Source organism: Malania oleifera, chromosome 3 (assembly GCF_029873635.1).
Source record: "Malania oleifera isolate guangnan ecotype guangnan chromosome 3, ASM2987363v1, whole genome shotgun sequence".
Classification (NCBI taxonomy): Eukaryota; Viridiplantae; Streptophyta; class Magnoliopsida; order Santalales; family Ximeniaceae; genus Malania; species Malania oleifera.
Window position 1 is genome coordinate 58,182,024 of NC_080419.1, and position 14,133 is coordinate 58,196,156.

Genomic DNA, 14,133 nt, shown 5'->3' on the forward strand with positions numbered 1-14,133 from the left:
ATAAGATTGCATGCATCTTGCTCTCTCCACCCCAATGGTGTGGAAGCCTTGGGCACTTAGTGTTGCAATTTTTTTTCTCATATCAACTGGAGATGTAATTTGCAAAGAAAGAGGATGAGTCTATCGGGAGTTTTACTATCGAATTGAGCACTTATTGGAATCAGCTAGCTCTTATGGAACTGCAGGATCAACAGCAATTAGATACTTATGTGAGTTCTAGGGAGAGATTGGTCCGATTAGAGATTAATTTGAGCCACTGTCTCCATTTTACTCAATCCACTGCTGATAGGCTGTTTGTGCTGAGACATACTTTAAGGGGCAGTTTGGTACCATTTTCAAAAAATGAAAAGTAAAAATCAGAAGCAAAAATTAAAAGCCAAAAATCGGCACTTGTTTAGTTAATATTTCTAAAACGTAATAAATTTAAAAACTTTTTTAGGAAGAATTAAGCACCAATATATTACCATGCAGGAAAAAGGCAATTCAGCCTACCAGAGTACAGCCCTGAGAAACTAGCAAATGAAGATTACAATTAACAATAAAAACTACTTAGAAAACAGAGCTACAAAGATGACTTCTGAGAAACCAAGTTTGAAAAACTTGCTATGCTAGAAACCAAAACAGATTATCTTCTCATCATTTATGCTATTCTCCTATCAGAGTACTAGCTTTAACTTTTATCTCCCAGAAATCCAAATTTTTTATGCCCCAAGCAAGCAATTTTAACAACTTTAACAGCAGGATTTGTGGTCAGATCAAAGTAAACTGGTATATCTTCAAAAAATTATATCAGTCATGGCTTTCCAGACTGATATGTTGTCGCAGCCCAAGATCATTTTATTGACAACTTCTAATTTCAAATTTCCTGTATAACGTAATTTTGTGAGATTATCATCTCAATTCAGCGGGACTCCTTGTAGGTTTAAATGTTTAGCTTTTGACTTGCTTTCTGATAAGCTTGCTGCAATACTGGGCAATGAAAAAATAAATGACTCCTTGTTTCAGTGAGATCCCCACAGATGCTACATCTTGCATCATTACATTTTCCCCAAGCAAAAATTCTGTCGTATTCAGTCTATTAAGCACAGCCAGCCAAGCAACAAAAGCATGCTTCAAAATACTAACATGGACCCAAACAGCATTAAACCACACAACAGGGCTCTTTTTTTTCTCTAACAGTCCCAAGCTGAGTGAAATGTAAAAGATCCATTTGCTGTTAAGTTTGAAATCACCTTGTCAGCAATATTACTACTTGGGCAGAATGTTAGAGTTTACTTGAATGCTAGGACTCATAAAAGTTTTCCCTTGGCCAAATCCATGAATTTGCAGCAATGATGTCATTAACGTTTGACCTGCTATGAACCCCAAGCTCCACAGCAAAGAGAGTTCCATAATGTGTAATAGGACTATTATCATGCCAATTATCATATAGCAGAATCTCACTTTTTCCATCACCTATTTTTGTATCTAACATGAGGATAGCCTGATCTCTTACTATTTAAGTATTTTCTTCCAAATCCAGGATTTTCCTGGTGAATTTTCAACCTCCCATATACTCCTATACCTTTCACTTTTTATATATGAACCCATATAACCCATAAAAAGTTCTTGGAAGAACTTATATACCAGAGTAACTTGACTGCTGCAGCTATCCAAAACCTCCTTCATTAAAGGTTTAAATACATCTTTCCATCTAAACTTACAGCTGTGTGTATCACTTTCATTTCCTTTTCAAAGAAAAGTTTCCTATCCAATTCTGCTAGACAGCCTTTGGAAGAAACAAAATTGAAGCCCAACATCCATAAATGTTTAGCAGAATAGAGTTAATCAACTACAATCTTCCTCAGTAAGATAAGTACTTGTGAGTCCAAGTATGAATTCTGCTTGATATTCTCTCAACAATTAACTCACAATCAGCCCTACTTATTCTTTCTGTAACCAAGGGCAGCCCAAAGTACTTCACTGGCAATAGACCCTTAGGAATTTGAATCTCCTCTAAAATATCCTTCATAACATCATGGTGAATACCCAAGCTAAACAACTCAGATTTAGACATATTGCATTTCAGCCAAGTCATTTTGTAGAAAACAAACAGAATCTTTTTTATTGCTTTTAGCAGACTTCAAATCACCCTTTTGAAGGAATCAGTAAATCATCAGTAAAGCAGAAATTAAGCAAATTTAACTTCTTACACTTAAGATGAAAAGACTGTGTACCATTAGTAGCTGCATATTGAAAAAGTTTAGTCAAACCCCCATTAATCATCACAAATAGGTAAGGAGAAAAAGGATCTCCTGGCCTTATGCCCCTCTGCCCTTTAAAAAATCCTTCAAGAGAGCCATTAATCATGATAGAATAAGAATGAATCAATATGCATTCTTCTATCCATCCTATAAGGACTTTGGCATATCAATAGAATCAAGAAACTGAATTAAGAAATCACAATTTGCTGAATCAAAAGCATTCATCAAACGTTATAGCCATTCTTGGAGATTTTCCTTCAATATGATAGCCATGCAAGTGCTCCTGTGCTAAAAGAATACTATCTTGTATGATTCTTCCTTTTATAAAAGCAGTTTTGTTTGCACTAACAAAAGAACCCAAGCAACTCTGTAGTCTATTCACCAAAATTTTGGAGATGCACTTATAAACCAAATTGCAGCAAGCAATAAATTAAAATAAATAGATTAAAAAAATTGATTGAACAAATGCTCATTTTTGTCCTTGAAACTAGAGAGTAATGACAGCTAAAAAATATGATTAACATAGTAAAAATACAAAAAGAAAATACAATATAATAAAAATCAAAATTATGATAATTATTTTATTAATTATTATACCCCAAAATTGACTTTACAAGAACAACCTTGTTGTACATGACAACTAAAAACAGTAGAAATAAATTTTTATAGCTTTTATTATTTTTAAAAATTTTTAGAAAATTTACGGATATTTTTATTTTAATTATATTATATATTCATGTGGTCATTTTATTGTAATTTTAACTAAAATTATGCATAAAATGAATGATTTAATCCACAAAATTTGATTCCAGGTCTTAAAGTATTATGGCAGGTTGCCAAAACAACTAAATATGGATTTTAGTTTTTTTGAAAACAAAAAACCAACAACAGAAACAGAAAACTACCCATAGAAACAAATGTGTTTACATAATCTGTTTCTCCATTATACAGAAACACCAGCATAATAAATAAATAAATAAATGATACCAGATAAACCAGAGGTGGCAAACACTGGTTTCCCTTCTCAGTTGCTGTTTGCTACTACCTCATTGTTGCCTACAGCTGATGTTGAAACCACAAGTCAGTATTCAATGAAAAGGACATTGGAAATATTCTTTTCCAATAGTTACAATCTCGAAAGGGGCACACATACTCCAAACTTACAATCTCAATATGGGGACACATAATCCTCAACTGGCTTGCAGCCTTATTCTTCAAAGAGTGTTCTCGCTCTCCATCTCTCAAACATCACCACGAACTCTAATAACCCATACTTTGGTACCATCACTGCAGTATTCAGTTAATGATTTTGCAACCAAAGTCTTAACTTTAATTTCAACTAAAATTTGAGGCTTCATACTCGCAGATTATGCACCAGCCTTTCAACCGTGATCCCTCTAGAAAAGTTTATTACGAGGCCTTTTCCAAATTCAATATGGATAAGCAGTGTTAATCATGGATTGCTGCATTAGATTGGATTCTTCTCTGGGAAAGGAGAGGAAATACGATATTTGGAGGCTGTTATGGTCTGCCACAGTTTATCAAATCTGGAAAGCAAGGAACTCCCTCATCTACAAACAAGAAGCTTTCATTCCTGAAAATATCGTATACAAAATTCACCAAGATGTAAAAGCAAAAATGATGGATTAAACAGTAGTTTTTATGCTGCCCCTTTCCATTTTGCTTCTCTTTTCATTTTACAGTCTTTGACTTGGTGTGAAGGCTGTTTGTTGTACTCTTTGAATTTTTTCCCTCGATATATACTCTCTTAGCTTCTGTGAAAAAAAATAAAATACAAATATTTGAGGCTTCAAAAGTACAGAAATCTCAATGGAAATTTCAATGCTGATGTTAATTTCGATTTCAATTTAAAAATATGATGGAAATTAGTATTGAAGTTTAGAAACTATTATTAAACACAACAATGCAAGATTTAGAACTAGAATATTATAAATAAAATAATTCAAGGACAGGTACGCAGTGTGTAAGGGCAACAACTAAATATAATAATCACATTAAACATATCCAATTAATTTAAATGAAGTCTATAGATCAATTAAATATTTTTTATTTGTAAAATCAGTTAAAATTATTTATTGTACAAAAACAAATAATGACACAAATGGTCAAGTTAAATGATGCAGAATGAGCACATATCTTTGCTCTTGATTTTAAAAATTGGAATATCATCCAAGATGGATATATTCCCCCCAACTATGGTAAAAAATGGTGAGGCCGTGCCTAAACCTAGAAGAAATAAGTGGAATGAAAAATGAAAGGTGTGTACTATTAATGCCGAAGTCATGAACACTTGAATTTAATAGGGTATCAACTTGTGATATGATAGCAAATTTGGCACACATTTGAGGTAGCTCATAAAGGTACAAATACAGTAAAAGCATCAAGAGTAAATATGTATGTTCACAGATATGAAATGTTTGAAACATAGTTATCACGCTAACATCCTATAGAACCATTAGGCAAGAACGTTCCAAAACCTAGAACATTTTCGTTCCAAAATGTTAAATGTAGTGATTCGGAGCTTTAATTCAATATTTTTCACATAACTTTTTATTAGTCAAAAGTGGGGAATCATCACAATTCGATTACATTTACGTCATTATTAATCTGCTTCTCAACAAAAAAATCTCTTCTACATTTAGAACACCTCTATATCCTCTCCAAGAAATGCAAATGCCAAAACCTTTTTCACCAATATATCCATTTATGTATACCCTTAATGTTCCACGATTCAGAGCATGTGCTGTACAGCAATCCCATTCCCGTTCCACGTTTTGGGTAACATTGGTTTGAAATATGGCAACATAAAAAACATAAGGAAGTATATATTTGCAGGATTTACCAAGAGATTTACCAATATAATAAATGTATTTAAGTCTATTGGTAAATCTTATAGTAACTATGAGCTCGTAGTGAAAATCCTTAGATGTCAATTGCCAACCAAGCTCTTGAGATGCCGAAGTAGCAGCAATTCAAGAAGCTAAGGACCTAAAAGAACTACTATTGGATGAACTGCTTAGCTCCCTTCCTGAATAGGAAATGAAGGCAAAGAAAATAGAATCTGAGGGCAAGAAGGCACCAACTCTTGCCTCCACAAAATAGAAAAAAGAAAATGAAGATGTAATGAAAAAGTTTTACTCATCACAAAAATGTTTGAGAGATTTCTCAAGAAGAAGGATGAAAAGAAAAGAGAAATAAGCAAGAGAAATCAAAGCACTTGCCATGAGTGCAAGAAGTAGGGGCACCTTCAGTTGAATTATCTAAAGCTCAAAAAAGTTTTAAGTGCTATTTGGAAAGATAGTGATAGTAAATTAGACTCCACCAAAGAACTGGCAAATCTTTGCCTCGTGACCACTAAGGACAAATATGAGGTAAGTAATTCCTTCTTTAATCATAATCCTACACACGATGCGCTGCTTCCTTGAATGAAAGGCGTGCTCATTTTTAGTATTAATCTTAATATATAGAATTTAAAAAGAAATCAAATCTCTTTTTTTTTTTTTTTTTGTGAAAATGAGCTTTTGAAAAAGGATAACGAAAATTTAAAAGATAATTTAAAAGATAGAGTATGTCTAGTCCTTCTAACAATCATTTGAAAATGGAAAATGAAAATTTGAAAAAGTTAGTATCAATTATGTGTTTCAAAATTTACTAAGGAAATGAGAATTTAGACAAAATATTTAGCTATTTAAATATATGTTTTTAACAAAGCCAATGCTGGAAATAACCACAGTCAAAAACAAAAGGTTCATAAAAATTATTTTGTGAAAGCTACCTAATTAGCAAGTCAACTTGTGAGACATAATTATTATGGTAGAGAAATTCATATGTTAGTGTTAAGAAGAAACGGGTACCAAGGGGATTAAAACTATTGCACATAATAACACACTTATATTTGGACTTGGTTTATACTGATTATCTAGTAAATAAAAGTAATTGAGATATGTAGTTTAACTTGTTAAATCCAGAATTTTAAGAGAAATTGAACAAGATTGTCAAATCCAAAAACTGTTGGCCCAATGTTTCATCCTAGTAGGGAAATTGGTTTTTGATGTAACTTGTGCTTTGCTTGCCTTCTAAAATTTTGTTCACATAGAATTCAGTTTGTACTAAATGGTTGTATGTTCTTGAAATGATGATTGTGCACAATTCATCATGGGCTATTTGTTGATACAATACGACATTTGTGCATTTTTATTGTGAATAGATATTAATTTGGATGAACATTGTAGGCATATTTATGAACATAAGTTTTTAATCTTATATAGCCCAAATGTTTATTCTTTCCACCTATTTTGAATGTCAGAAAGGGAGAAAAATGACAAAGGAGGAAAAATATGTGGAAATATTGAGGATGTTGAAAATGCGAATGATTATGGATGATTGTAGATGAAATGATGAATGATTGTGGATGTTAAATGTTTGATAATATCTATTGAGTTAGCCTCCCCCAAATTCTTTTTGACAATGACAAAGGGAGAGAAATATGTTAAATATGAGAGATGAATTTGTTTGAGAAATATGTGGACAATGTATGCATGCTATTGTCGAACATAATTTGGTAAATTTTGATGAAACGTGAATGCATATGATCTTGTTGATGGAATTCGAAAATGCATTGTCTTCATGAAGGAAACAAATGTTTGCTAACATATTGCTTAAGCTTTCTACCATTGATCACTCTCAAATTTCTCAACTTGCTCATCTTCTTTCAAAGAGACAAAACACCAAAACTCTAATGCCATAATTTTGTATTTTTTTCAAGTTTGTGATTCACAATTGATATTCCATTTGTAAATCAATCTCTATAAGGATCTTGTATTGCTATATTCAAGCATTTGGTGTCCTCGCCTCCATCAAAACAAGAGGTTACAATTGATGTCCTTGCCTTCATCTAAGCAAGGGTTTGTATGTCCATTGGTGATAGTAGAACCTCAAGGTCATTACGAAGAGTTTGCATCTCTCTTTTCCTCACTCTCTTTACTGCATGATTTGCTTGTATTCATTTTATTTTCTTTAAATTCCTCATCGAAAACCCCCCCCCCCCCCCCCCACTCTTGGGTTCACTTGGACAACAACAAACCTTCGAACTAAGGCCTATTGCATATGAAGTTGTCCAACACTTCCTGTCACAAGTGATCTCATGTCACAAGCAGGGAGTAAAAAAAAATTGACCTTAAAGGTTGCACAAATAAAAACAAAATAAAGGGGCATAACAAGCCTAATGGTCTCATATACACAAATCATAAGACTTCAGGCCAGTACCTCTTAGAATCAAACTTCAAAGAGAGTATGATACTTTAGTAATTATGTGGTTAGAATGGGAGCACTTTTCTCCTCTTTAAATTTTTTTTTTCTTATTAATGCATAAACAGTAGACCTGGAGCTATACTTGTGTTCCAGGAAACTGCCACCTTGCTTTTCTCTTCTTTTCTTCTCTTTTTCTCTTCTTCTCTACTTCTCTTTTTCTCTTCTCCATCCGTAACTTTTCAAAATGGTATTAAAGCATTAATCTTTTCTAAACCTTATTTATCTTAGTTGTTTATAGACATTCTATTTTTCATTTTTTTTTTTCTCAAATCTTCCCATGACCAGTTCTCAAATAAGATTTTTTGGTTGGTTTGATCATTGTTTGAGAACACTTTTCATTCCCGTTAACTGTGCAGAATCCTTGCTAGGAATACTCGAGATGTTGTGTGCATTCATGGCAATTTGCTAGTGTGAAGTTAGTTACTCAGTTTTTGGTATGTTGCAATTCTGTTGTTCACTGGATGGTCATCGCATGATTCATCTGTTTTGATGCTGCATGTGTTCATGACTGATAGATTACCATCATGTATAGTTGCTGGTGGCTTCTATTGGTGTTCAATGACTATTTCATGCTCTTGCTTTCCCCTTTTAGTTGCTGCCAGCAATAATTCCAGCAGCTGTTGCGCTGCCATGTTGTTTGTTAAGTGCCTACAATGCTTGTTGTGATCTGTCATCATTTGCATGGTCAAGTAATTGTAGTATTGTTGACTTCAGTTTTTGTGGTCAACCCAGCCTCTTGAAGTTTGGGATCTTTGAAATTCTCAACTGCTACTCTGTGCTTGTGTGTGCTACTTGATTCTGCATATTTGTTTTATTCATTCCGAATGCTGATCATAGCATATAGGGGAAGGTTTTGATGGCATCTACAAAGAGGACTTTAACTTATAATGTTAAATCTTGATGTACAATCATAACCATAAAATTGGTTGGACCCTCCAAGTATGTTTTCTGAGGCAGTGGGTGTGCACATTAACACAAAAAGGAAGTCCAAGTATTTGTTGCATTCTCTTTACATCTCTAGACTCCATGGATTATGAAGATTTGATGAAAGAGAATTAACATATTGCTTGCGTGATTGTGGAAAAGCATGGGGCCACGGGTTGCAAACGTTCATAAAACGGCCAAGGCCACATTGGATGATCTTCATGAAAGCTTGTCACAAGATTGAAAAAACTCGTGTTTTGACCTATATGAGAAATTCTTCAAATATGACCAAGTAGGTAGGTCTGTTCACAAGCATTATAGCACTTTGATGGGTATGTAGGAGGAACTCAACATCTATCAACCAATTAGTTCCAACATTGAGAAGATTAATAGGCAAAAGGCAGAGTTTTTGGTTCCCAGGTTTGAGTTCAGGTTTAGTCCTGATCTTCAAACCCATCCACCATCATATTCTTGCTGGTGAACCCATACCATCCATGAATGAAGCATATCACCAAAGATCTACAGAAAAGTGGGGGTTCAATTCAGTTTTGTCTAATGCAAATTTTTTCCACAGGTGTGAGCTAAGTAACTCAATGGACAGTCTTGGTCCTATCGAAAATATCGGTAGAAGTGAAGATTGAATTTTAAACGATACATAGAAAAACATTCACAGTTGGGAATAGTGACAGTTTTAGTTACAGTCATTTTATCATTTATTCGGCATCAATAACCGGAATTTCATCTTTGATGACACTTTTTTCGTTAGGTATAGATATAGAGGTGGTTAATATAGCTCTGTTTTCTTCTCAAGCTTTCAGTGATAATTCAGCCATGGTTAGCATTGCCTCCAACCATGGTAGGGGAAGTGTTAAGAGGACAAGGACGGGGTTTGGAAGGCAATTGCGGTAGAGGTACTGAACCAAGACAAGCAATTCATTGCTCGAAATTGCACACATGTGGCAAGAAACAATCATGTTGATTAACGTTGGGATGACTTGGGCCAACAAGTCTCTTGCCAAGGATGATTCTACAGTTGACACTAGTGCACCTGGCCACTACACTAAGGAGTAGAGTACTTCATCTACTGTGTCTCAAAAGTATAACAATCATGTCCCCATGGTACAACAACTCCAAATTCAGTATTCTACATCTAATGCTCTACTATGGCCCATTCAAGTACAATTGGGCTTCTTGCCTCTTCATCCTCCTTACCCCAAGTTATTATTCTCTGACAAGTAGTCAATTTATTTTTAAGTTCTTGAAACCCACTACTTCACTTTATGGTTATTAAATTGTTCTGGTTGCGGCAATATTCTTTCATTTCCTTCTATTCCTCTTTCCTTTGTGTTATATGTGCCTAAATTTCCCTTTTATGAGTTAGTCAATTAACTAAATTTCGTAACTGTTTTTTCCCTTCTTTTCTTCTCATTGTGTTATTTAGAATCTCCACGCTAGGAAGAGGATTGGTGGAGGGCTTGAAAAGGATGGCTTTCTCTATTTCGACTGCGGTGGTAATAGAATCAATTTTTTTCATATTGCTTCTTCCATTTCTACTCATTGGGGTTTCCCTTGATTAGTGGCATGCATGTCTGGGTCATCCATTCCTTCAAAAAATGAAGCAAATTTTTCCCATGTTCAAGTCTATTTCTCATTTTGAGAGTTATGTGTGTCAACTAGGAAGCATGCTGGACATATTTTCCATCTAGAGTCGAGTCTCATAGTAAATCTTTGTTCTCTCTTATTCATCCAGATAGTCAGTGTGGAGTCAAGAATTTGAAGTCATCAATATCTTGTATCCATGGATGATTTTTCACATATGACCTGGATCTATTTGTTAAAGGATAGGTATGAATTTCTTAATGCATTTACTTAATTCTACTAGAAACAAAAAATAATTTTAGCATTAGTATTAAAATTCATTGCACTCAAATTTCTTCAAAATGAGATTCAGCCTTTTTGCTTGGCCAAAGGGATTATTTGTCAAACAGCATGTGTTCATAACCCTCAGATTGGAGTAGTAGAACGTAAAAATAGAAATTTACTTGACATAGCACACCCACTTTCACATGCATGTTGCTAAAACCTTTTGGATCGATGCTCTTCTTACAGCCAGCTTTCTGTTTAACAAGATGCCCTAGTGTTCCAGGAGGCAAATTCTCTTTTCCATCATGTACCTAGAAACACCCATGTTCTCTATTGTGCCTTGTGTCTTTGGTGGTGCACATGTTTTGTTTGTCTTCCACATATTGGTTAGGACTAGTTCTTTCCTTGTGCTATTCAATGTGTCTTTTTTGGTAATTGAGAATTATTTCTGTAGTGTTCAGTCCTTGAACTAATCAATTTCGAGTTCAAAAATTTTTAGTTCCCCCACCGCCTCCACCCCCTCAGTGTATTGATCACAAAGTTCCAAGAACTTTAAGAAAACATTTGCTCCTCTTCCAAATCCATTAGTTACTATCCCAAAGAAACAATTAAGGGTTTATAAACAACAGAAAGGTAGCATAAACATCATTACAACCATGCAACCACCTCCTTTACCCCTCACTATTTCGCCTTCTAGTTCTGGAGACCCATCCCAGCATGACTTGGATTTTCTAATTGCTCATCGAGAAGGGACCCAAATATATGTGCTCAGTAGTATTTAGCTGGTTATCCTATTTCTCATTATATTTCACTTCTTCACCTTCCTAGTCCTATGCGTTCTTTTGCCTTGTCTATTTCCTTTGTTTTTATCCCTCCTTCACATGTTAAAGGCATGCTATGCCTGGGCAAAAGCATGTGGATGTAGAAATGGATGCCTTAACCACTCAAGGGACATGGGACTTGGTGAATCTTCCTTCTAATAAGGAGTAAAATTAGATGTTGTTGGCTTTTGATTGATTGCCAAAGCATACACCCAAGCATATGGAATTAAGTATTTTGACTCTTTTTCGCTCTTCTCTTTTGTTCAACTAAATAATGTTCATGTCTTGATCTCGTTGGTTGTTAATTCTAATTGGCCTTTCTACCAGCTAAATGTAAAGAATTCCTACTTGAATGGAGATTTGAGTGGAGCAACCTCTTGGGTATGTTGCACAAGGGGAAGACGATAAACGAAGGTTGATAAGGCCATTTATATTGAGAAGTCTCCTATGGCTTGGTTTGAAAACTTTAGTATGGTGATCTCTACAAATGATTTTATCCAATGCTACTCTCATCATTCAATCTTTGTCCACAAAAAGGAGATAGGTGTAGCACTTTTAGTAGTTTATGTAGATGATATCATCACAAAATTGCAATCAAGCAGTGGCTTCAAGCAAAATTTCAAATCAAAGACTTGAGTAATCTACATCACACTTCCTTCTTATTGAAACTGTACTGCGAAAGAAAGGGTTAAATTTTTCTCAGCAAATATATACCTAGACTTTCTAAATGAGGTTGATATGTTGGGAGCTAAACCAGTGTTCATACTCCTATGTCCCAACATGAAGTTGTGTAGGAATGTTGGACCAAACTTTGAAGATAAACATCAATATAGGCAGTAGGTTGGCGAGTTAATCTGCTTAACATTCACTAGACCTGACATATCCTTTGTTTGTCAGGGTGGTGGGTCAATTTACGAAAAATCCAAATAACCATGAGATGTTGTTCGTAGAATTTTATGGTCTCTCAAAAGTTCTCCTGGTAGATGTTTGATATATAAATATAATAGAAACTATAAGATCATGGGAATATCTTATACAAATTGGGCTGGTTGTGTTGATCAAAGATCTACCATTGGATATTGTACATTTGTGGCAGGCAATCTTGTTACGTGGTGTGAAGCATGAACTGCAAATTTCTACACCTGATGTCTCAAGAAACAAACTACTCTAGCAAGATCTAGTACTGAAGCATAACACAAAGCTATGGCTCATATTGTGAGTAAGCTTATATGGTTGAAAGCTTCTATGGTTAAAATCTCTTCGTATAAGGGATGGGATTCTTGGTTACAAAACCCAAAGGTTTTTTTTTTTGTGATAATCAAGCTACCATTTATATAGCTAGCAACCTAGGGTTTCATGAAAGGACAAGATTCATTAAAGTTGACTGATTTTTTAAGGATTTTAAAATGCAAGGCATAAGGTGAGGCATTTTTACTCTTGTTGAGGCTAGGTGTAAGCCTCAAGAGCATTTAAGCCTTTTTGAATTTAATTTTTATTCAAAAAATATAAATAATTAGACATACTAAAAATATGAATTTTATTAGATAATTAAAATAAAGCATGTTCTTTAAACTTTACCGCTAGTTTGGAGTTATCAGAGAGGGAGAGAGAGAGAGAGAGAGAGTTGATCGAGATTTCACTGAAATACAAAACTAACTAAGTCACACTTTTTTTTTTTCCAATGGGAGGAGACTTAAGAGTAAAATATTTAAGATCAATAATGGGCACATGGTAATGGTCTTGTGATTCATGGGCAAATAGCCCCATAAGCAAAATACCTAATAAAATAAAATAAAAATAAAAAAGTTTGACTAAGTTTTGTATATCAGTGAAATCTCAATCAACTCTCTCTCTCTCTCTCTCTCTGATAACTCCAAAATGGAATTGAAGAGAGATCTCACAGTCATTGTGGCTTGCCAAAGTGAGGGAAGTCACATGTGAAAAGAGAGGGTTGCTGGAAAGAAGTCGGTTGAGAAGATAAGAGTCGCAAATCAAGAGAAGATATGAGGTTCGTTGATAATCTGAAGTGATGTTGAAGATCTGAAGGGGTTCAAGAGCAAAGGGAGAGAGTGAATGGTCGAATAGCAGAACTAGTCGACCCAATGGAGGAGCTCGTCAGAGAGAGACAAATGGCCAAGAGAGGGTTCTCTATCAAAACTTGTCGAGGAAAGGATCTTCGTTCGTTGAAGGGATGCATGTGTATTCTATCCTAATAAGTATTTTTTATGGTTTTAAAATATTTTTATATTATTAAAATAAGATAAATGTTGGTCCCAAAAAGCACATGCCTTTCATTTTAAGGTGAAAAAATAACACCTTCTAAAATAAGATTTATATATTTTAAAATACGCCTCAGTGCAATTTAGCCCCAAAATGCCTAAAGGCACACTTTAGGAATGCCTTACAAAACATTGGTGTGAGATGATGTGTTGAAGAAGGTTGTGAGGACACCATTTGTAAAATAGTTAGGTGACGTTTTCACAAAGACTTTATTTAAGCCTGCCTTTTGTCTTGTGGTTGTAACAAGTTGAGGTTAGGTGATGTGTGTATACCTCCAACTTGAGGGGGCGGGGAGGGTTTAGAAAAGAATATGCTATTTTAATAATTATGTGATTTGAGTGGGTTATTTTGTCTTTCATGTTTTTTTTAATTATTAATATACAAAAGGCAGACCTGAAGCCGTATGTATACTCAGGAAACTGCTGCCTCTTTTTTCTCTTCTTTTCTTCTCTTCTCTCATCCATCAATAACTTCACAACGGGCACAATACCATGTTACAACACCAATTATGTTTCTGTGGTAATTATCTGTATCTAAGCCATGGTTCTCAAAAGGTTCTCGGTCCGAATCTTGTTCCCTGCATGATGTTGAACAATCGACAGTCAAAACCGCAAAACTCAAATTCAATTATTCATTTCCAAAAAATTAATTCATAATGTGTTTAAACCCTT

General features: G+C 34.6%; 1 protein-coding gene across 2 annotated transcripts in view; it reads right to left on the reverse strand.

Annotated features, from left to right (window-relative positions):
- Window positions 1-3,133: 3,133 nt before the first annotated feature.
- Window positions 3,134-14,133, reverse strand: part of LOC131152073 (protein ALTERED XYLOGLUCAN 9) — a 32,640-nt gene continuing 21,640 nt past the window's right edge. The window contains exons 3-4 of one of the 2 annotated variants that reach the window (XR_009135842.1): window positions 3,408-4,018; window positions 3,134-3,305 (exon numbers count right to left, since the gene is read on the reverse strand). The gene's annotated coding sequence lies outside the window, so the exon portion shown is untranslated. Of the gene's footprint in view, window positions 4,019-14,133 lie in introns of both variants that reach the window. The other variant, XR_009135841.1, reaches the window with a different exon arrangement.